Source organism: Bombus vancouverensis, chromosome 5, assembly GCF_051014615.1.
Source record: "Bombus vancouverensis nearcticus chromosome 5, iyBomVanc1_principal, whole genome shotgun sequence".
NCBI classification, from domain to species: Eukaryota; Metazoa; Arthropoda; class Insecta; order Hymenoptera; family Apidae; genus Bombus; species Bombus vancouverensis.
The window spans coordinates 445,739-471,048 of NC_134915.1; the positions used below are offsets into that span (position 1 = coordinate 445,739).

The 25,310-nt window shown below is 36.3% G+C and overlaps 1 protein-coding gene across 1 annotated transcript in view; it reads left to right on the forward strand.

The window, feature by feature from the left end:
- Positions 1 to 418: 418 nt before the first annotated feature.
- brat (tripartite motif-containing protein brain tumor) overlaps positions 419 to 25,310 on the forward strand; it is an 86,451-nt gene continuing 61,559 nt past the window's right edge. Inside the window, exon 1 of the mRNA XM_033333425.2 lies at positions 419 to 1,630. The gene's annotated coding sequence lies outside the window, so the exon portion shown is untranslated. The remainder of the gene's footprint in view (positions 1,631 to 25,310) is intronic.

The following is a 25,310-nucleotide window of genomic DNA, read 5'->3' on the forward strand; positions in this document are numbered from 1 at the left end:
ACAAGGGGGGTAGGAACGAGTGGTAGTAGTGGTTGTATTTGTCACCCCCTCCACCTCCAAGTCTGCTTTGTCGAAGAGAGACGCCGCCGACGCCGCCGACGCCGCCGACGCCACCGCCACCACTACCACCACGACCTCCACCACCACCACCACCACCACCACCTCCACCACCATCAACCTCCGCCAACCTCCACCACCACCATCACCATCAACCCCACCACTCCACTACCACCACCAACACTATCGTCATCACCACCACCACCGTCGCTACCACCACCGACGCTACCTCCACCGACGCTACCACCACCGACGCTACCACCACCGACGCCATCACCTCCGCCTCCGCCATCGCCATCGTTACCAACGTCGGGACGCCGTGTGTGACCGTCGCTGTCGTTTCAGTTACTAACAGACCGTGTGATCGTTCGCATTGCAGGCTGTGAAGCGCGAGAATTGTGCGAGAGAGAGAGAGAGAGAGAGAGAGGGAGGGAGAGAGAGTGAGAGAGAAAGAGAAAGAAAAAAGAAAAATAAAGAGGTGAGATAGGAATCGTAGCGAGCGGGGAACATAAGAAAGAACCGTGGTGCATAGAAGGAAGAGAAAGAAATAAAAGTGGAAAAGGAAGGTGAAAAATAGAGAGGAAGAGTCGAGCGAGAGGGAAAGGGGAAGGGAAAAAAGGGAGAGAAAGAGAGAAAGTACGTTGCGAGCCATGCTGCATGGTCTCGCCTGAACAAAGGAAGGCTCCCTCAACCCGAGGGTCGTTTCCGATCGACGAACCGTCGGTCCCCCTTCGTTTGCCTTCGGCGCGCCTCGTGCGGTGTGTCTAGTAAAGGCAGCAAACGGTCAGTCACGCAGCAGCGGCCGAGCCGTGAGGAACGAAGAACGGAAGAACCAGAGTTCTACGAGCATCGAAAGAAAAAGCGTGCATCGGTGCACCGGCTTGCCGGTGAAAACAAAGGAAACAGGCAAACAGCGAAATAATACCGTGCTCGCCCTACCGGAAGTTAGTTGGCGACGATTTCGCTTTTAAGTGGAGAAAGTGGAGGAAATTTCCTGTTCCTATCAAAATCTTTTTTACCGAAATCGGCTCGGTTTTGTGTACGTTGCAAAGTCGTTCTCGCGTATCGTTTCGCTCGAAATCAACGCCGAAACTCGACCTAAGTGCTAAACAAATACGGCGTTCTTCGCGCGTGTGTATTTTTCAAGGTGCTTTCGTTCTCGCGTTCCGAAGCCTGTGGGTCGAACGACAATCTCGAACAGCGACGGACAGAAATTGGATTTTCCGTTGGCAGTTTTGTGCGTGCGTAGTTAACCTAACCTAACGACCGTTGTGTAAGGGTAGGCGCGCAATTATCCGCGATTAATCGTTACGCGTACGTGTCGAGAAACCGATCTTGATGCGCGTGCTAAATGGTGGAACAGAATAGCTGAATAAAGACGAAAGTGACTGCGAGATCCATCTTTCCTCGATTATAGTACGCCGGCTCTTCGTTCGCCTTTATTTTTCCTCCTTGATACGTTTTTGTGTGACATGTGCCACGAGTACACGGTGCATGCTTGAGTCGAAGGATTCTTTGATCGCAAAACAGCATTCTTCCGTTCGACTACGTACGGATTATCCTCGTATTTACGGTGAGTACGTATCTTTTATTGGACTAGTAAAATGTAAACATTTGCGAAAGTATTCGAACGCTCGACACAGAGTCTTTTTTCTGAATATATTTTTCAAATCTCCTTGCTATTATGATAGAACGCGACCATCGTGATTATCGTAGCAACGTTCCAATGCAATCCAAAGGTGTACATAGACTTTACGAGACGTTTATGCAACCATATTCTTAGTGGAAAAATTAGTATACAGCATGAATAGTAATTTGAAAAATACAATTAACGATACAGCGAATAAATCTTACGGAATAAATCAAATGCTTCGGTGATCTTTTGTAAAGCGTATTCTTTAAATAAATGTCTCGTAATTTTTATATATAGTTTGAAATTTCTTCAAATGTAACCTGCTTTCAAAATTGAATAATATCATCAAGATAGTCGTGTCTTGTTAGGTTTTAAAATTTTGTACGATATTTATATAAATAAGTTTCTAGAGGACTGTTCGAATATTTTCCCAAGCTACTGTGTATACAATAGTACGACGACCGTAACTGTGTCAAACGAAAAACCCGGAAAATATTTTGAGCGGATTACCTTGTAAACCGTTATTTCTTTTCTGCGCACTTTGATATCCTGTGGCGTTCTCGTTAAGTGTTTGTTGATTTGTTTCCATTAAAGCGAGAGAGAAGCAAAGATTAGGAATATTCGAGAATAACCTTGCTACGGTAGGATCATCGAGACAAATCGTAATTTACGTTATTTACTATTCGGCAGAAAAAATTCTGTTTATTATTTTTTCCGTTATCTTATGTGCCAATTACGAAATCACATGTATTTCAAACATTTCACGTATTTTTAGTTACGACATAAATACTTGGGAAGATCGTAGCACTCTGAATTCTTTCGTTATTGCAAATGGTACCTCCTACTGAATCTAAGAAATGTAATTTGATAAAACCGAGTGGTTCAAGAATGGCCGAAATTATTCATAAATTATTCATTTATTTTTCGTAAAATCTGACGGAAAAATAATAGCGATTAATGTACACCAGTATTAAATATTCCGTGAATGTTAAGAAAGTGGAAACATCACGAATTTAGATATTAAAAATAGCGAAGATTCTGGTATTATTGGTATTGGTAAAATAAGAGACAAGTTATTGCAAATCGGAGCAAATTGGTAGAGATAGAAAATATCGATTGTTTTGGAATATTCTTTATGACAATGTAGTTGGTAATTTAAGAACTCTGTTCGTGTGTAACGTTATCGTTTCATTTATGAAATCGCTTTCACCATATTACCTCCATATAGAATTACGATCATTGTTTTGTAAAACGATCTGCTATTGTCGAATGTCACGTTCGTGTACGAGACAAAATAAAACTCTTGTCGTTTCTATGTCATTTTGAAAATTGACCACGTCGCAAAGTTATGCATACTAGTGGATACGTTATCACGTAGCAAGCAGAGCTTAATTAGACGTTGCAGCGATTGAAAAATACGCGATGTTTATCGTGTGCCGGTGACAGGGGATAATTACTCAAAAGTATAATCATTAATTATATACTTTGACGCGATAATGTGAAATTTCGGTAATCTTATGATCCGATCGATTTAATCGTTCAAAACCTTGTTAAGGAAATTGATTTTAAATCAGTCGGTAAATTATTACTCTCTTTATAATGGATTACTTTGTGTACAAAAGTATATTACAATGTTTGGTACGTATGAAATTACGTAAATTTAGCGATACATGCATCGATACGTATAACGCTCGTTACGCTATTTTACATGCTCTTATTTGTTCAGTATTATTTTACATCGATGGTAACAAAATTATATCGTTAATGTATAACATACGTGGGTTGATCATTAAATTCATTTATAATTAAACACTATGATGTTTGATATTCAGCAATTACATCTATATAAACGGAAAATGACTATCGTTACTTCGATGTGCAAGATACAAATACGAAACCAAAACGAACATTAATTATTCCTTCCGTGCTTAAATTAATTTGCTCATTTTTAAGAAGTACAATATGTTTACGATATTCTTACTTATTATCTGCCCTGTAACAAGTCGTTTAGATTTCTACGTTTGTTCTCGGGTAATAATCATTATTTATAATTCTTGAAGCTAATTCTATATCGTTTTTTCGTGCGCTGATTCGTTACTTTTTTCTATTGGTCTGATGGATATTTACGCGTAAATATCTGAAAACGATGTAATTTTCAACAACTGTTCTCCTCTTTAAGTATAATAATAATGACAGCGATTAAAAAGTATTAAGTGAATTGCAGTTGGCGCGACTACCTTCGTAGTACGTACGCAATTGGATTTCATTAAAAACGCGGAAAGCGGCAATAAATGTTCTTAGAGTTAAAGAGGTTTTCGTGAAACTCTGATTTTATACTTATGCCCTCGAGTGTCTCGCTCGAATCGGTGATTCATTCGCGAATGAAATAACGCACGTTCGCCGACGGAGGCCGCCTGTATTTATTTCTTTCGTTTTCGACACAACGAGGTTTCTGTCAGTGAACGACTGAACAGCGCCTACTGTTGAGAAATATTAGATGCAGCTATAATGTTAGGATGATCAAAATCGAACGGCGGTAAAAACAAACACCTCGAACAAAGTCAATTTGTTTATAATGAGAATATTATTTAAATTCTAATATCTCTGTTATCGTTTTTGTTCTGTAAATTTCATTCGCTCTGCTGATGTGATAAACCGCAACTGCTTCATTTTGTTTAAAAAGCTACCACGGTGCTCATTAACGACGTTGCTATATTTTTTCGCGTGAATTTTATGGACCAAAAAATTCCAACGATATAAATGATTTGGATAACATTACCAGAAAAAAAGTTGAATATGGTCTGCCCACCAACGGTTGCTCGGGGGTATAAATGACCGTTAAACGTGAGAAAAATCCGCTTTTCCCATTTTCTACCTGCTTGAGGGATAACCCTGAGGAATTTCTCGACCTGAAACATATTTTGTAACAAAGAAGGGCCTTGACGGCAAAGTAAAAATGCTTTGTTTAATGACAGTTTTTCGAGATTATTGCCATCCGAATTATATTTTTACAGTTGATGGCCGTCTTCACCGAGGGATAGATTTTGCTATATGCCAAGGTTACGGAACGTAACCGAATTTATTTTTCGAAAATAAAATATTTCTTACGTATAGTATGTTTCGATCTATCGCTACTAGCACGTCGAATCTTAAACTCAGAACAATTTAAACGAAATAATTTACTGCTACAAGTAGGTAGCATATATTGTACGATGCTGGAATATGGGAAAACGGTAATGGAAGTGGATCGTTTGCATCTGTAAATGATCGTGATTCTTGTAAAATAGAAGGGAATTCTTGATAAGCCCGTCGAGCCTATAGAATCGTTTCATTCATAACACGGGGATATACGCTACATAACATTGCAGTGAGTCATTTTTACGTGATTCCGCGTAAATATACTTTATACGAGATAACTGTATGTCACGTCGCGTTCAACGTACATACGTACTGTTATAATTTATCCTCATAGATAATCATAAGTCATGGCACGATGCAAAGAACAAATTAGAATTTAATTAATAATCAATTTTTACGATATTCTACTTTTAATTAACATTACATTTATACGCTTATTAATATTGGAGTAATATATGACGTTATATAACAGTAATAAAAGCAAGTGAGTTTTCTAAATTTTTCTTAGATTAGCTTGTTGCCCATACGGGACTGGATCTTTTTGGGATACAAATAGTTTTGAAACACAAATGAAATTTTTATTTTTTTTTCAGTTCTTCCAATAAGCTTTGTAAAATTTAAAACTATATTCCGTAATAAAATTTAAATTGAATATAAATATAATCTCGGATCGATCGAATCTTCGGTATATCGTCGTATTAATTCAATCGGTTGTAAACGCATACTACATATAATATAGTATATAGAGTTCGGGATCAATAAGTACCTACTGTATTGTTTTTCTCAACGTGTCGTTGCGATTAATGTATTGTCGCTAATGTGTTACGTAAGCGCGTTTAATCAGTTTCCATTTCATTAGAGATTCGTTGAACTGGCCGAGGAAATGTTTAATCCATCAATGAATGTGCTACAACCGGAATATCGGTATTTCGTTTTTAAAGAATTACTCTTGCGGGTAATTTTCTCTCTTAGTTTGTTCGCTCGTTTACAACTAATGTTTACCCACGGGAAATTGTTTATCGTTGTATGGAGTCTTCTGAAAGTGTTCGTTTAATTGTATTAAACTTTGAAAATTGCTAAACTTGTATATAAATAAATTTGATAAGTAAGCCCATATTGAAAGAAGCAAATAATCCTCTAAGCTGGAAAGGATTCTGGTAAATGATGGAGCTAATCTATTAATTTAATATCGTCGTGAAGAAGTTTTATTTCAGTGGCTACAGACAGTGGCTACAAAGAGTTTCGTGCATACTCTTATCTTCCTATGAAACGTTCCTTTTTATCTGCTTTTACATTACATTTTCATAATATTAATATAATATTTGTATCATTATATTAATATTTATATATGGAAAAGATACTTTCATATGGAGATATAGATGTAAATACAAATAGATATAATTATCCTAGTGCATGTATTCTATGCACTAGGATAAAAAAAAGTAATGTGCCATAAGGCAACAAAATACCAATATAGGGTAGAAAAAAAGATTCAATGTAACAATATGATGTAGTGTAAAAAACCGGGAATAAATGTAACAACCTCCTCGTAATAGGCTATGGTCCTAAAGCACAAATAAATTAATATTATTATCGTTATTATCATATATTAGTATTTGTATATTACGTTTATATCAATAATAACAGAGAAAGAATACTAGCAGAGAAGGTGAAATTTAATATACGTGGCCTTAAGGTGTACAAATACTTTTTATAGCCACTGTACATATTCGATACTCATCATAGTATTTGTATATTATGTTCGTACTAATAATAGCGGAGAAAGTGAAACTTAATATACGTGGCTTTAAGTAATTATTATATAAATGCTATGATAAATACAAAGGTGTTGTACAAATACTTTTTATAGCCACTGTATATATTCGATACTCATCAACCGACCAAGACCATTTTTCACGATAAAGAGAACTCTCGTCTATTATTGAACAATCAATTTCACGTTATGAAAATTTAATATAAAGTCTTATCAACTCGTAAATTTTATTTTTCGACACGCTCTAGAAATTCATAGTACGCGTAAGGTGTCTGAATTATCACGCACAGTTCGTTTGTCAGGAAGTGTCTAATATGTATTCGTGAATACGAAATAGGTATGTAGTTGCGAATAATTAGCGCATCCATTATATACGCTTGTTTCTAATCATCGATTGTCTTATTTTAGCACAAGATTGAATCGTTAAGATATTATATAACGTACACGGAATCGGTATCTATACTTACATTGACGCGAAACGTATCTCTGCGAGTAGTACGAAATAATTTCGCACGTCGTAAGTGCCATGACCTTTACGATAGTTATACGATTGTCATTCAAATTTGGAATCGCAAAACTGGATGAAAGTTTGTGTTTATAAAAATATGAATTTGCATAAAGGTCTGCTTACAGTTGGAGTAAAATACCGGAGGATTTAATCATAGAAAACAGAAGACAATTTATAACAATCATCGATAATATTCTATAGATATATAGATTAATAAATTTGTAATGTTGGCGCGTAACGTTATTGAATTTTTCTAATTAGATATTTATAAAAGTACAACACCGAAACATGCCAGTTTCGGTAAAAAAACTCAGGAAATACAGTCGTATTTTAAATGTTGGAAATTTTCGTTTCTTTTCACAGCTTTTTTGACAATTCCAAGAAATCTCTTGCGTAACGATCTTTTCAGTTTCTTCTAGACCTTTACCTTCAGAAAGTGAGTTGCATTCCTGAATGACGCGTGAAATATTTGGGCCCGAGTTTCCAGGCCTCCTCTGTTACGAGACAAACCGGTTTTCCTCAGAGCCGAACGATCATTTTCCCAAAGCGTACGACGTACGTTAGAAATGTATGATTTGAAAGCTGCATTCTTCCTCGTAGCACGTATTTCCTTCTTGTACGGTCGAACATTTATAAACATTTATTTGTATCGTTTTTTACCATCTTGCTATCGTTGAAAGCTTTAGCGCAGCAGTTCATCTTCTCGAAGTCACGTAATATTTTCGAGATTACAAGGAAAATTTTCGAAATATCGAAATCACCAAGGTTATAACCATAAAAGTATGCATGAACGTATCTTTTAATAAAACTGATAGATCACAGATTTACGTAAGAACAAAGAAAGGATACCTTAATCGAAAAGAGCTATTATTTTCGTGAAAACTAACCGTAAAGCTTCTTTTTTAAAAATCAGGGACGGAATGAAATTTATTATTTAGTTTACTCATAGTTTATTACTTTGTTTAATCATAGTTTTGAACAGCAATTTCTTTCGCTATTTTCTTTGTTTCTACAAAACATTTACAAAATGAAGTTATCTACTGAGAAATTTATTTCGTAAATTTTTGCACAGATAGGAAATTTCTTTTTTTTATATGTCTCTAATTCCTTAAATAGTTCTGTTAAAAAAATATAATTTCATCTCTTATTTTACCCCAAAAGTCTGTTAAAAAGTATGATCCTTTAGAACTTTCACTGATGGAATACAAAATTACAAGATAAATTTTACTACAGAGTTAAAGTGTCGACGCGCAAAGTTCATTTAAAATAGAGAAGAAAAGATCTAGAGAAGTTAAAAGCTGAATAAAGAACTTGTAAAATGTAACATAATGTAAATATTTATAAAAGTTTTACTCGACTCTTGATAAAACTGGAATGTTTAATTCCGGAGGTGCATCGGTTGAGACCCACTGCTTTTAACGTGTTGGATAAATAATGTAAAACATCGGAAATACTTCAACTGTGCTAATTAGTTTCCGGTTTTCGACGATTAAAGGACGAAACAGAAAGTGTAATTAAAAGTTGAAGTTATATTCGCGCTCCGGTAAACGATCTTACGTGTAATGTAAGCCTTCAAAGAAGTGAAATCAAAGTTCCGGATTTATGTAAGTGGCTGAAATTTATTATCGACCATGGCAGAGCAAGCAGCGTGTAGTTACAGCCAAAGTAAAAATTATTCGTACGGTAATTGATCTGAACCAAATTACGATGGAACGTCGTTTGTTGATATAATTTGAAAAAATAAAAAACACGCGCATATTCTTACAAGTCTGGAGAATAATTTTCTTAACAAAGATGTGTTTATGAAAATATTAGCAAATATCTAAAAGAGGACAAAAATCTAACGAGGTTTATCTAATATCTAGGAGAGAGTCACTTTTCAAATTAATTATTTCGATATTTCAACTATCTTAATTCCCAGTGGAGTTTCCTTTTGATTTTATTATGACTCGAAGCCGTCGCCTCGTTGAATTTATCAGATCGATGAATACCTTAATGAAATATTTTTCCACTCTTCGAAAAGAACTCTTTTTAAATCATTCTTCGATGAAATATTCCGGTTCCGTAATTTTCGTTACAGGTCGTCGCGTGTATTTTCAACAACGTTTATATCCGCGGATCGTACATTTTTAGGTGTTTCAGAACATTATACACGTTTCACGCTCGCGTATTAGTGGCATCGTGCTTTGGATAGTCATCTTGCGTCAGGACGAAATAATTATCTTTTAAGTCCAGTTTCTTTGTACTTTGAAGCAGACTATTTTCGAAAGTATCTATGTACAATGTCCAGTTTATGTTACGATGCTGTCGTAAAGCGTTTCCCCGGAACGTCTGAAAACTTTTCTTTGCATTTACGATAAAACAACAAACGAACCTAATCAATGTGAAAATAAAAGTTATTAGGTCGTGAATACGCGGTATGTCATCGAACATCCGTAATAATCTCGACGTCGAACGACCGAAATTTCAAGAAGAGAAACACGCAAAAGGCAATGGTACTTATTTCAAGAATGAGAAAATTGTACAACATGCATATAATAGGTCTAAACGTTATTTATACTTATAATTGAGCGAGACTTGATTGAAAATACCGATGACATACGCGTGTCGTCATCGGCCATGCGGCGAGATACCCGATGATACTGCATGGCATTATGCGATTACATCGGTTACGAATGCATTAATGGAACAAGTGGCTGTCTATAATATACAGTTCGATATATTCGAATATATTCGATAATATAAACGATATTTGTCTTTCTATTTCTATGTTCCAAGTGTAAAAATCGTGTTGTCCTCTCGCTGTATGTACGCGTTTGTCGTATTTTATTGGCTGCACATTTTACAAGCTTAATCAGAGTGCTTACTCCTTAATGGCAAAGTTACGCAATCGGATACAAATGCACGACCTTTCGAATCTCAGGATTTCAATCTGCCGTTCCACAAATTTTAGGAAACGGTTTTTACGCACGTTGACCGAAACAAAAATTCGGAGTAAGAGAAACCGGCACAGTTTCGCATAACACGGTTTCGCAGGATAGATACGCTCACCATGGCGTATCTAATTAACGAGATTACCTCGCACGGAACCCGTTTCTGTACCGATCGATCCTTATTTAGGAGCGACACGGTGTGGACGGGCCTTAGGCAGCGAAAGTAAACGGTTGTCACTGCACTGCTGCTACACTGCACTGTTGCACTGCACTGCTGCACCGGTGAACAGTTGCCTCGGCTTATCTGCTCGCTCACAGAGACGAAAGTGTCTCGCTATCGTGCTCGAAAGCTCGCGTATAGACTTCTACCGGCGAGCTGTTGTTGTGTTGTATCTTACGTAACCTCGTACAAACAGTAAGAAAGCCAATTACGTTTCGTTGTACTCGTGCGAGATCATTGGGCTAGCGTGCGTATTAGCGCGGGTTATATTAATCGCGATTCGATCCCACTAGACTGTGGGAAAGTTACCACGGTTACGTGCTCTAACTACTTACATATCTCTGACGTTGATCGCGTCTACTTGGAAACGCATTCTCGCTGAAGCCTCTTGGCTTTCAATTCGTTCGTTTATTTCTCCAACATTATATACATACGAGCCACTTGGAACCAGACATCCAAAGTAACGGTTATTTTGAACACTTTACGTAAAAAAGTCATCGAGTAGACATTTTTACTCGAATGGAAGTTGTCGGTTTATCGATAAGTGAGAAGGAAATTTTTCAAAAAACGAAACCATCAGAAAATATTAATTTGTAATTGTTCTGATTTCCGAGCTAATGATAATCGTCGATAATGCAAATTTAGTCTTAGCTAGTAACTATTGATATAAACAATTGGAATTTTTATTTATCGGTAACCCCGGTTTTGTTGGTAATCGGTGACTCGAATTTTTTTTCGACTACCGCTACGATTTCATTCGACCAGCGTCGATTGTTACTAATCATTACGTGTTACTAATAATTAATATTCATCGACAAGGTAAAAAACTTGTCTGCTCGAGTAGATTAATTATTACGAGGAGTTCTAGTTTTTTCATCTCATTTATCTTGTGTTGTTTCGCCGTACTGCCAATTACGTATGTAAATATATTTTCATAAAAGATGTGGTAAAAAAATTAATATTGGGTTTTAATATAAATTCGTCCTGTTTTTGCATTTGTCACAAGAATACGTAATACGATGTGTAGAGAAACAGCGTGAATTTATGATACAATCTAAACTTCAAATTCAAATTTAACAAACTTGAATTAGCAAACATTACAAATTTGCTACTTTCTTCTAATTTTTAATAGTTTTGGAATAGATTTCAATTGTTACAAATCTGTAGGTATTTATTTTGATAGAAAATTTAGAAAAACATAAAAAATTGGAAAGAGACTTACGCTTATTACATTTAAAAAGTAAGTAGTTTTGGAAGTGTGACAGAGATTTGGAACTCGATGACAATTTGCTTACCGTAATTATTTTTTACGCTTTCGCTGATCGTCAGTTCGTATCATCGGAATAGAGGTTCTCTGCTCCCGTGAGAGTGAAATGCCAAAGTGAAAGGGTATGTCTTCCCATGCGTGTTGTTACCTCATAACTCGTTCTGTCGCTCGTAACGTGACTTCGAACCGAAGCAAGGCTGTTCCCACATCGAATCACGTATAATATTCCTATAATATTTGAGTTCATTTGCGTCTTTTACGTTGCCAAACGAAATGCTTTAAAGCTTTAATAAAATTCATTACGACGTATCGCATTTCCATAAAATTCCAATTGAATGATCGATTCCTTCGGTTTTCCATAAGAAACAGAAATACAATTGACGTTGTAAAATATGTAGAAGTATACGAGTATTCTATGCATTTCTGCACTTTCAACTTTCCCACGAGTACGCACAAATCTGCGCACTATCGATAATTAGGATTGATTTATAATTTTGAATTATTCCGTTGTAAGTGTTTAGTTATTGTTAAAAATGATAATGACGTATAATGAATAAACATAACAAAATATCCGAAACCTTCTTATTTATAACGTATGTATATATATTGCAACAACATAACAATATATACGTGTACATTCTAAATAACAATAGATTTTTTGTTGTCATTATTATCTTAACAAATCAACGAATATTGAGCGCGGAGTAATCCGCAACTGTGAATTAATCTTATTGATCGAACGATCTTATTAATAGATCTCCATTTATTTACGGGAAAGTTTGAAAAAACCAGAACGCGCGTAATACGCAATGGAATATAAAATATCGCAAATATAATACTTCTCGTAATATTTAATGCATGGAATAAATATCTGCTCGAGTTTAATTTTTTGAGTCGCGTCCGTAAAAATACGAGTTTGCGTAAAGATCTGCGATCCGACTGTTAAATTTACGCGAACGGTAAATCTGGCGCAGAAATATGAAAAATCGCACGTATCGCCTATACGTACGTAACTTTTTTCCGTTGTCCTAGATAAGTACGTGTAGAGTCTAGCTGCGTGTAAAGTCTACTTTTTACTTGCCATTTAGAACTATTGCGATCATTTTACTTTTACCAGTCGTGCAAAACTATTACGTGCGAAAGCGTCGCGGTACGTCATATGCGACGATGCGATTCGAACTTCCGCGTAACTACTGCACCATAAACCGACTAGCTCGTCGATTTCCGCGTGTTGCAACTGTTACTCGGAAGAACTGTGTCTGTACGATCGTACGTTCGTTTAAAAGTCGTGCGTAGCCTTAGATTTGCGAATACAGCGTATCGATAATACATTCCATACGGGTGGATCGATATTCTGTGGAACTTCTGTTTGTGAAACAGCATTTGCTCCGTTATATAAGTCGACTACTTATGTGTGTTATCAACAACGAGTATTATAATGGCTTACAACGATTAGGTACAGGCTGGCCAATATATAGCTGACTGATTTTCATTGTCAATAACATTTAGGGTGCCCCCAGACGATCAATAATATTATCAATACTTCAAGGTCCTCGATGGAAATCTATAGCGTGAGAACAGCCTCAGAGAAAATGAAAAGCAACAGTCTTTTCAATACGAGTTATTTATCAACAGAGGAAAGTAGCCAAGTACGAAGTACCCAACTATGGTGCCCAACTATGGAATATCCACGTTAGGTATTATATTTTTATAGGAGACGAACAAAAAATAGTTTTATTCTTATCTTATTCTTCTTTGGTAATAAAATCAGATTTTAGAAGAATTACGTAAAAACATAACTATTTACGCCAGTCGCAAATCCAAGTATCCAACTTTGCTACAGCACATTTGTGACTACTCGAAAGTGGTTTGCCGCTTTGATGTACTCCACTTTCTTCTCTCCAATCCTTTTTATGGCTCGAACCATCTCTTTTTCTTTATACTGCAGCAGGATATCCGGGTATCCGATAAAACATATAGAAAAAAAAGTAATTCAAATATAAAGTATCGGAGAATTCGGCCACTACTCAGTGTCTATATTTGGAATTTTACAAAGTCACAAGTACGATATTTGGCTCGTAAATACTCACGGGTATCAGAGACAAGTATATCAGCAACAAGAAAAACCACAAATAATTGTAATAATAATACGAATAAGAAGTACGAGCGTGAAATTAACACACTGTTGAAAATTTTCAAACAGCAACAAAGTAATAGGATTCTTCCACGACATTAACGTTCGCTCGGCCGATGAATCACAACGTGAGCGGTACCAAATTCAGTAAGTGTCTACAGTCTACAGTCGTTTGTGAGATATTCATCTATCAGATGTTTAGAAACACCACTGTTCCATGCTGGATATACTGTTTCATGTTTAACTATTTTCTTCTACTCGAAGGTTATGCATGGAATATATATTGTGAGAAATATCTCAATTGCATTTGTTATATTTTTTCAATTTTTTCGTTTCAAAATTTCCAATTTTCATTATATTCTCACGCGTTTCGAAAGGTATGTTCGCTGTCGCATCTCGAGCAGCATTTTTTAGCCGCTCGATTACGTTCGATCTATTGACAGACACTTTGTTTTTAAAGAAAAGCCATGTAATTGCCCAGATAATATGGGATCAAATGTTTTAACAATTTTCACTCTCAAACCGTGTAACGCTCCACGATTATTTTGCCACGCATTCGTAAAACAATTGCCAAAGAGGAACACAAGATAACGCATTGTTCCAGAATGACAGGTACTTTTAAGAATAGAATATTTGTTTGACTTCGTTACGTATCGTTTTGTAGCTTCCGAAGGCAGGCAGAGAAGTGGTTTGTTTTCTTATTTCATAAATAGATGTTGTTAGATGCGATGTATTTATTTATTTCAGCCCGATGGCCAAGAGATTGGACTTGGTTTCGCGTAAAGCAAATGTTGTTGGATAAGAAGGTTTCACAGTATTTTTATAACGATAAATATGGCATAAAAGTATGCAGTAGCATAATTTGATGATAATAAAGATGTAGATGGAAGAGCATTTATTTGAAACACTTTTGACAACGATACTTATGCGTAGGTTAAAAGATACGATACAGGCTTAATATTTCGTAATGCAATTTCATTTCTGCTTGGAGGGGAATGCTGCTTTCGTCATCACGTTCACTGGCCATTGCCTATTCTTTCTGAAATTATTATCTCGAGATAAGACTTATCGGAAGACGTTGTAGTAATTGGCAATTAATTAGTAAGGATGGAATTCGACGAATTCGTACTGTTACGTAATACACGGCATTCGTTTTATTCGTTTTGGACATTTATCAAGGTACATAATCTTGCATTCTCTCAGAATGCAACGTAAAAGCTTTATTCTATTTGTAGCTTTCCAAGTCTCTTAATAATAAACTTGTAATTTAGTTTATTTCGTACAATATAAAATCTTCGATTATATAGATACAAGAACATGAAAATGAACTCGTATCTTACCGGAATTATTGTACAATGTTGGTATAAGCAAGTAACCGAACGATAATTAGTCGGTAAGAATTAACGATCGATACAGCAATCATCGTGTTATTTGCGATAACGTATACGTTAACTTATCGCTAAGAAACATGGAAAACATCTAGAAATCATTTTCAAACACGTACCTCGAACATTTCCAAGATAAAATATCTGGTACGAGCAGTGACAGACGGTTTGCGGACAATTTTGTACGTGTCCGACGATTCGAATGCCTTTCCTTCCTTCAAATTTCTACGTCGTACGATCTACGACATTTGCCTTAACTTTCATTTCCTCGTAACGTAATCTCGGAATTCGGCATTAACCACGCGCGTCTTGGTTAAAAAGTGAAAGTAACCATGCTCGGATTAACAGTCTCTCCCTGCTACCCGTCCTTCGTGTCCCGTCTAATTTCACTGTTCACGCGAATGCGATCGGTTCGTACGAAAGCCAGAGGAACGTAATTTTACGGCTAACGGCGACGAGAACTGGGTTAAGGACGGCACACCGAACTCAGACTGTGAGTCGATCGATTAATTACGAACCGGTCCTTTTTAATCGAACAACCTGTATCGGCGAGCTGCCTATAAAAGAATGCCAACTCAGTGTGCGTATTATGCGCGTATTATGCGCGTATTTGCGCAAATATTTATTTACATCTCAGTTCCTGCCGTGTATAGCGGGTATTTAGCATGGTCGAAAGAAAATCAATCAAAACCTAGTTTCTAAAAACGCGTGTTATCTGAAATCAATATTCGCATACGTACACAGTCGTGGATAGAAGTAAGTAGACGCTTTTTGAAACAAAACATCTCGAGAAAATTGAATCGAACGATTCGATATTTTCTTGAGCGGTTGGCGTCGCATGCGAAACACTTAAGATTTTTTTGTATTAATGCTTTAATTCTTCGCAGATTTTTATATAAAGAAGACAGTATTCGTCTGTTTGCATTTGTCCAACCAAAGCTTTCGTTTGTTCACCTTACAAAAGAAAAGTAACGACCGAATTAAAAAATTTCGCGTCAACGTCCAATGAACTTTTTTTCCTTGATTTTAACGTAGCACGCGATCGTCCGCGTTAGTCCAACCTAAATTTTCAAAATGAAGTTGTCGTCGAATCAAAATTTCCAAAAATTTGTTTATACTGAAGGGCGGACTACCGACTGACTATCGTCTGATCTTTGTAAGATTTTACAGTTGGAATAGCAACATTGCAAACCTCCTTAACTCATTTACTCGTGACGTACATGCGTATGTCTTACCGACAAATATGTCAGAGTGTGTACTCGTTGCAGTCACAAGCATAGCTCGCCACTCGACTTGTTTGCTTTCTTTAGCCTTTGCTATCTACGATTTCAAAATACTATATTTTATATTAAGAAATATACATAGGTACATTGTTGTAACGTAACATTGTCTCAACATTGTCTACCTAACAGCGTTCGTTGTATATTTAGTAAATAAACGATTGTAATTCTTGTTGCCACTTCTCATCTATTCCTTCAATCTTCGAGCAAACATTTAGTAATCGTCTTTTGTAAATTTTTCTTCGTTTCAATAGCATTCAGTTTTGTATCGTCGTTTCTATCGCTTCACTTTTTACGCGTATATCCAGCTAAATAATTTTAGATACGAAACAAAGAATAGGCGAGACTAATGTGTCTCAAACTACGCTTTTGAATTCTGTGCTTCTGTTTTCATTGATTTTAAGTAGAGCTCTTGCTACCCGAGTATCCGAGTACCCATTGTTACTCGAACTGCCGTTCAAGAAGCCGAGTACTCGAGCATTCGAGTTCGACTTTTCTTCCACGATTACTCAAATACATACAAAGCTTTTCTCGCGTGTTTGAATTTAGATCAAAGAGATCGACTTTAATAGAGTTTATCAACACGGTAGAACCTCGTTGATCAAGCTCCGATCAACCGCAAGATCGTAACATCTGGAAGAAAAACGCTTATCCGGAGATCCGCTAGATCTTTACACGTTTGATACATATTTTGATGCGAATGGACATTGTGCGAGATGTTTCTTCTTCGTCTTTCGTTCTTTAACGTGGCATCGACAACACGCACGTTAAGCCAGGGTTTTGTTTATGTCCGTATCTCGTCCCATGTGTCTTGTCGATTCGATAAATTTCAGGAGGTTGTCCCTACTTTGTTTCGAATTGAATATTCCCTGTAGTTTCTTGGCGATTTTGAATCTGTTACGCGGTTCGTATAATTTTCTGCATTTTGGACTCGTGTGGCTTTCTTAACAGTTTCCTCGTTCTCTGATATGCTCGGTGACAGGAATCCAAGTGATAGCGATTGTACATCCTAGATTGGATATTGCCGTATGTAGTTCTTGTATACTCGAGATTACTTCGTTTTCATTTTGCAGATTTTATGTCGCTGTAATTACACTCAAGGAGTCGTTCAAGATACGGTGCAATTTTTCATTTGCTGGTCGTTGAAGAGTTCGAGTGCTTCGAGGATTGTTGTTGCTTCTGCATTGAAAATGCTTGACAGGTGGTCTATGCCGAGTTGAATTTTTGCCTGGGATTTATTAAGCTTTCCCCTGAATTTAACACGCTGTTCATATCGTTTGGCGGATTACTATTGTTCTCGCAGCGCCATAGTTTCTACGTTCCATTATGACACGGTTCATAGTGGTTGATACGTCACGTTATTCGCATATTGCTGGCTCTTATTTATTACAAATAAGTATCCTTAAATATTTTAGTTGACTATAGAGGATGTTCTCGTGGTTATTCGAGGCGACGACCAAACGTATGAGAATTAACAGTCGAGAATTTTTTATTGCAGTTGCTTATACGTTCCTTTCGCTTCTAATGGCGTTTACGTAATTTCATTTTATCGATTGCTCGGCTCGCTGATACATACCCATTCATTATACATCCTCGTAACGTTTTGTCAATCCTCGTGTCCAAATTTACCACCTTGACATACTTTCTCTTCATTATGTTTCTTCTCTTTGTTCTTGTCACATTAAGCCGAACTTATTGTTCATTTCTAACGCATCATCCTCGTTTAAAATCCTGACTTGAAATAAATTCACCGGTGTCGAGCTAATTAAATCAATTACATAAACGCGTGGTATACTACTTTAGAAGAACCTGTTTTCCAGGCAATAATCTTGTAACTCTCTATAGCCAACATTATCGAATACAATAAGATAATGTAACTGGAATAATGATTACTTTCCGCTATCGTTACTATTAATGAGACTATATTCAGTCTGTAGTATTTGTCCGTAACATTGCAATAACTTTGACGACGTAAGAATTCCATTTTCTCACGATTGTTTTTACATAGATTTTTTTAAATTTAGATATCTCTGTTCGAACTTGGAAAATCGTCGCGCGTTTTAACGTCGACCGTACTCGGGAATAAGAACGAAGACATAATTTAATAACCCTCTAAGGCTGATATAATAAATTGATAGGCTACGATAAAATATCTCAGGAAATTGTTCGATTACTCGTGCGAGAAAGGAGATGTGCATCGCTATGATTTTGCAGTAACAAGATAAATATTATCCAACACGTTACTACGTTGATTATTCTTACGATTGCCGATCAATCATACTTTATAGTCAGTATATGTATAGTCAGTCGTGATAGTACAGCAGTGTGCGGGATATATGACCAAAACTTTGTCCGGATATATGGTCAGCAGTTTCGGGGTTGAGCTTGGAGATCCTCAGCAATTCCTGGAACTACTAGCTCTAGGCAAGCCTCGGCGTTATTTATGATCGACGTAATTCAATCCGATATTGAATTACGGAATTGCCAGGAAAAAGAAAAATATTTGTTTTTATTTTTTATTATATCGTTAGGAGATGACGGCTTAGTCGGATTATTGAGACTCGTGCAACCAGAGCGATACCAAACCTGATCGTATTTGACGAACAATTTTTAATTAAACCAAAGAAATATGTGATACGCGATTGGGAGTAAAAAACGACTCAGGCTCGACGATACCGTGTTAAGCTCGCCTATTCTGTCTCACTCGCACTAGCTGCTTCTCACTTCTATCTCCGATGTACATACGGTAGAGTGAGCACGAGTTAGATAATTTGGCCCGATTCTTGGAAACTTACCATTCCCGATATAGCGAGACTAACGGAAAGAGAAAAAATAAAATAAACTACATATGCGACACAAGCTGTTCCATAGAGGATCACAAAAACTTACCGAGACGTATGCGTCTGAACAGGATCAAAAGATCAGATAAGGAAAAGTCAGATAAAGCTGGCAAAGGTGCTTGGAAATGTGCGAGTCCGATCTTTACCGATGTTATTTACCGTTCGTATATTTCGCGTGCCATATATCTATATGGATCAATTTACTCTTCGTCATCGATTCTGAAAAGGTGACGGGACACGACCGAATCGCTGCTTGGTTGCGTGGTGTGCGTTCGTTCGCGTCTGATTACTTGCGTCACTCCTATCCGCGTATTTGCAATTGTATTATAGTATCAAGATTGGGATATTTATTCGCAGAAAAGTCACACGTCACGAGTTTGATTCGGATCGCAATGATTCGAGGCTGGTTCGCAAACAACTGTAGCTTGATGATCGCACCTACCATAAAAACCACTTTCTATGGATACAAACGAGCCTAGTTAGTCTTTCGCGTTTGTAAAGTTCCAGTACCACTTTTTCTCGCAGCTTTTGTCACTCGTATGCCTGCCTACTTGCTATTCGCGTTTCCACTTTTCAATTCACAGCTTGCACTCGAGCGTTGGTTAATCCTCGTTTCTCTTCCTCGTTTCTCTTAACGAACGATCACTTTGCAATTTCCAGCGACCTTCTATAAAACTCTTTCAGCTTATTTCTTCTATGATAACCAATTTCTCTATCAGGAATTTTAACAATATTTCGTCAAGTCGAGCTGTATAATCAAGATGCAAATATCATGCGATGCCAATTTCTATTCAAATTGAAGGTTCATTATCGCTCGAAAGTACAGCTTCGTTCAGAGATATTACAACACCGTGGGAACATAATCAAACACGAACGAACGTGAAAAATGACCGAAACCTTTCAGAACGATTGTTTTACTTGAAAGAATAAGTCATAGCAGATCTACGAAACATCAAATACGAAGGGACAAAGTTTATTATTTAAGGACATTATTTGATGACTCAGCTTGTTTGTTTGTCCAGCTGCAAGTTCTTTCATCGTCGTAAAGGAATTACCATGATTCATTTTGCTAATAATGACTACAACCAGTCTATACTTTGACGAACGGTGCGATGAGATTTTAAACAAACAATTTACATTTCATATTATACCGTTGATTTTACAAAAAGGTGGTAGGAATTGCTTGGGATTATTAATTTGTCATTAATTCGTATATTTAGACCAGCGTTCGGAAAATTAGGCTGTAATGAACTCATACGTATGCACTGAACGTTGTGATAATAACCTCATCGATTTTATGTAATAGAATTGATTTTCTTCTCCTCTGTGTATACTTGTCACGTCTTTGATCACAATTTTGATCAATTTTTCACATTCGTATTATTGCTAATTTGCTGTTTGGCCGAAGAGACTCGGTTCTGGATGTAAAATAGATATTCGAAAAGAGAATATCGCTACTGTATATTTTGCTATCTGGTTCCATGTATGCTACAGAGAATTTTGTAATACAGATTCGAATTTTGAGTAGACTTCAGTAGGATTAAAAAACTGTCAAGTTATAATTATTATAATTTACTGCATTGCTCTAACAAATTTTTGATTCTTCCATATATTCTAAAATTCTAATCGATTAATTATTTTGATATTTTATACTTTTTAACACTATTGCTTACAAACGAGAGCGAATAACCATATTTATAGAACTGCTCGGGTAATCCTTGAAAATACAAAATTCAAAAGGACGAAATAGCGTTATTTGTTTATTGACGATAACGAAAAGCATAATAATTAAGTAAAAAGCACGTTCGTCAAACGGAAAGCTACGGCGCAAAGTTGTCGATAAACGACAATTGTCTTTCTTGCTGATTAGAGTAGATGATATATTCAGCTGTTTGAATAGGACGTATACCAAAGATTATTATTCATCGTAAGCTGTATAAATATAATAAAAATCTCTCGTTTGCTCCAACAACGACGTAACTCAAAATTTCTAACTTTTCAGTTGTTGGCACAGAAAGAACAAATTGTTCTGTGTGCTTTCTACTGGTAGGGTTCTATAAGCAAACTTGCAAGGTTCACCATGCGAGAACGGTTGTGTCGCTAATGCATCATCGCGCAGCCATAACAGTTGAGAACGTTCAAGCTCGTTTTTCCTAAGACCGTGATTTTTGAGTTTTGTCGCTGTCGGAGCGAATGGGCCAAATGTGCTATTTAACCGACGTTTCGTAGAAACGAACAAATCCTATAAAAGTTTCTTATAAAACAGCGAATGCAGAGGGGCACATATTTCAATACGATACAAACGTTTACCAAAGAAACTAAAAACCCACTTTGTCACCAAATTATTTATACTTGCATATCGATACAATTATTATTGACGTATTTTGTAAAAGAAATTGAAAGTTTAATCAAGATGAAAGTGGATAAATCGTATTACATTTCGTAATCGTATTACAGCATGTGTCTTGATATGTCAACAAATTAATACAGCTAACGTTTTTACCATAATATTTTACATTTAGGAGAATTGTCTGTAGATTTTTCCCACTGACTGTATTCATAAATTGTACATATAGCTACATATGTATACATATGCGTTTCTATCAAATCGACGCTGTTTGTCTAATATAAGATGCAAACATAATGAATATGTTATTCTACAGATTACACGAAACTGAGCAATTAGCGTTTCATGATGCTGTTTTAATTATCGCGTTCATTGGTATTCGAGTATTACAAAGTATATATACGTAACGTTATGTCACCCAACCATACGTATACATATACAGGGTGGCTCATTTTGATCGTCTCGCGCAAATATCTCCTAAAATATATATAGCATTTGAAAAGATCTTTCAAATGGAAAATTTGTCTAAGCGGAGGCGTCTTCGAGATCTCGGGGAGATCTCAGTTCCTTTTTTTCTGGAATTGTACATTTTTTTACACGCCGTTTGCGTTACCTTTCCTTGGACTTTCATGGGACAAGCTTTACAAGATTACAGTTAAAATATCTTTTAAGCTACTCATTTTTCGATCCAAATACCTTTCCGTAGAGAATTAAAAATTGCATCGAATGTTGTATAAAAAGGTTACCTGAAATTTCGAAGACGCGTCCATCTACGTGAGATTTGTGACAATCGAAACACTTCTACCTCCAAACAGCGTAACTTTCATTCGAAATTTTCCCTTTTGAATAACGAATCGGACAATAATTGCTTTCTCGAACGACGAATAGTTTAGGAGATAATTGCGCGAATTAACACGAGACACCCTGTATATACGTCTATCCGTGTGATGAATGTTTTGGGAAAATGAAACACTGGAAATCATCGGTCGGTCATTCGACGAAGTCATAAAGCGCAATCTTGTGTGTCGCTCCGTATCGATGAATCGTAAATCAAATTGCATTAGAAGCGGAAAATCTGTGTCGAGGAGAAGTGTCATTGTTTCTGACTACGTTATGGCTACCAAATCCTTTCCAGCTAAATTGACCATTGACATGGTTTTTATATCGTTTTTATTATTTTCCCGGAGGTAATTTACAATTTGTACAGAGATAGTCACGCGTAACTTTGTCAATTGCTGCTAATCGCGAGTTGTAAACATAATCTCGCAGTTTTACGACTGTTCAAATCACCAAGGATTTTTATGGTCTCGGTGTTTAGTTTACGATTGAAATACAATATGTATTATTTTCGTGACATTACACGTTCGAGTATTTTGTTTTGTTTCGTCGCTACAAATAGACGTGTACGTGATTGTTAATTGAAACAACGTTTGCCGCGGCGAGAAGGAAATACATGTATAATATATTAAACTATTAATAGAATATAACATTTATATTCGAATTCTGTTTACTCCACGTTCGTAGCCAGAATCGTTGACGAGAAAAGTATTTGAATTTTTCTTTTTTCGAAACTATACGTCGTGCGTTGTATTTTAATATCTTTTTAAATGTTTAAAAGTTTATATTTTTTTAGAAATATATTAATGCGATCGATCGTTTTATTCCTATGGTTTAATTTTGTTTTATAGCGTATAAAGCGATATAAAAATGTGTGACGCTCTGTTCGGCAAAAATTCAGTTGACCTCCGAAATCTCTCGCAACTCTGGTTGCCAAAAGTTATTTGAGTTACACGATATCTTCTTCGAACATATACCAAGTGAATACTGTATTAACGATTTTTTTTATTTCACTTCTTGCCACGATATTCCATTGTCTTTTGCCACGATCTGATTTACATGAGAACCAAAGTATATCAAATTTGTTATATTTTTCTTACCGCATACGGTATGACATAAGAGTAATATCGAAATACGATAAATTTGTAATATCGAACGACTTGATTAATTACATGGTAAATATAAAAACGCGAACAGCGAATTACAATTTAAGAAAAACAATTCTATAATGTATTTGTATAAATCGATATGATTATTTTATTCTTGTGTTTGTTATTTTCACTATATGTAGTTTGTACGTATCAAGAAGTTCATTTCGTTTCGCGCTTTTTACAATTATTTTTCTTCGACTCATTCGCTGAAGTTGCATCGAAAACAACGTTTGCGTAATTTAATAACAATGCATAATTAAATCCTATTGACTTGTTAAATAATACATTGAATATGTCGCGTGTATGAAATAAGCCGCGCAAAAAGGAGCAACGTTTATGCGAACGGGATGACGAAGATATTTCTAATTTAATACCACGTACAGTATATTCAATGCGAAAGTAAAAACGATAGATGATAGATAAGTGGAATGTTGCTGACGATGTAACTTACTTTCGCCGTATGAAATGTCACTGTTCTATGCATTCTTCGCTATCGTTAATCATCGTTTAATCGATAAAAGGATACTCGCGTTTTGCTTTATCGTCGATCTGAATTCCTGTAGCAAATCGTGTAGGTACAATACTATATTACGAATCGAAATTATTACGGATGTTTCGTGTTATCGATATATCGCGTTTTTATGTCGATTAGCTTCGTTATCGTTAGCGGAGTTGTCGCTGTGCAATATTTCAAAAGAGCAGAAATATTTTATCGAGCAATGCGTTGATTTTTAACATCGAGATAGAAAGACCGATAAGTAATTAGCCGTAAATGCAACATTTCGTTTGCCATTTTTTCCAATCAACGTTTATCGTCCAATTCTATTTTCTAGCAGCGAGCGTCCTTGCGAAAGAGAATTCTAAAGATTCGCTCGATATTATCGTGGCTATTTATCTATCGGAACTGTGCGGTTGCACGAAGCATAAGGAAATCGACGTACTTGTAATATTATGATAAACCATTGGTTGGCTTTTAACGAGTTAAGTAGGATAATACGTCGACATCTTGCGAATGGAATATTTTTGTCGGAAATTTTCTTGTCCGAAGCATGATACACGTATCTGTAGCAAAGGTAGTTGCGCAATACCTAAGAACTAGAGAGAAATGCAGCGTTAAAATTTTAAAAAGCTTCAGCAGAAATTGGTTTTATCTGCCAAACGATACAATTGGTGCTATATCGTTGCATATTTTATATACTTTTGCACATTACGCGCGTTCTGTTTATTTTCGCACTCTACGATTTTCCATAAATACCCGCGGCCTATTTATAACATTCTGATAAAAACATTTACGACAGTAGGAAAAATCCACTAGACACGGATTTCGAAAGAGTCAAATCAGGCAATAAAGTTAGCTGGTTTATTCAGCACGGTTCACTACTCGTATAGCATTATCACCGGACGTGGCATTCATGTTTCCGAAGTCCTTGTTTCGTTATTATCAATTGGGCCATAGGCACAGCTACGATGCGTCGTAGCATCTTTAAATCGCCAACAACCTCGTTGTGTTACGTGACTTGTTCAAATATATTACGCTGTACTAAAATATTAAAATATACGACTAGCTGTCGCATTAACGATCGCGGAAATACCACGGCGAACGTTTCATTGGTTATAAGCAAGTTGTACAAGTTGCTTAACATTTGTGCGATATTTTGTTTCTAACAAAAGTAAACTCGCCTCGATGACGCGATATTATTGCTATAGTGGAAGGATGTTATAAAAAATAGATTAGACAGATCAATTAAATGTCAAAGGTGGTTCGAGTAGACTCGGTGTTTGCTTTTCCTCTTTGCTCTTTGTTCA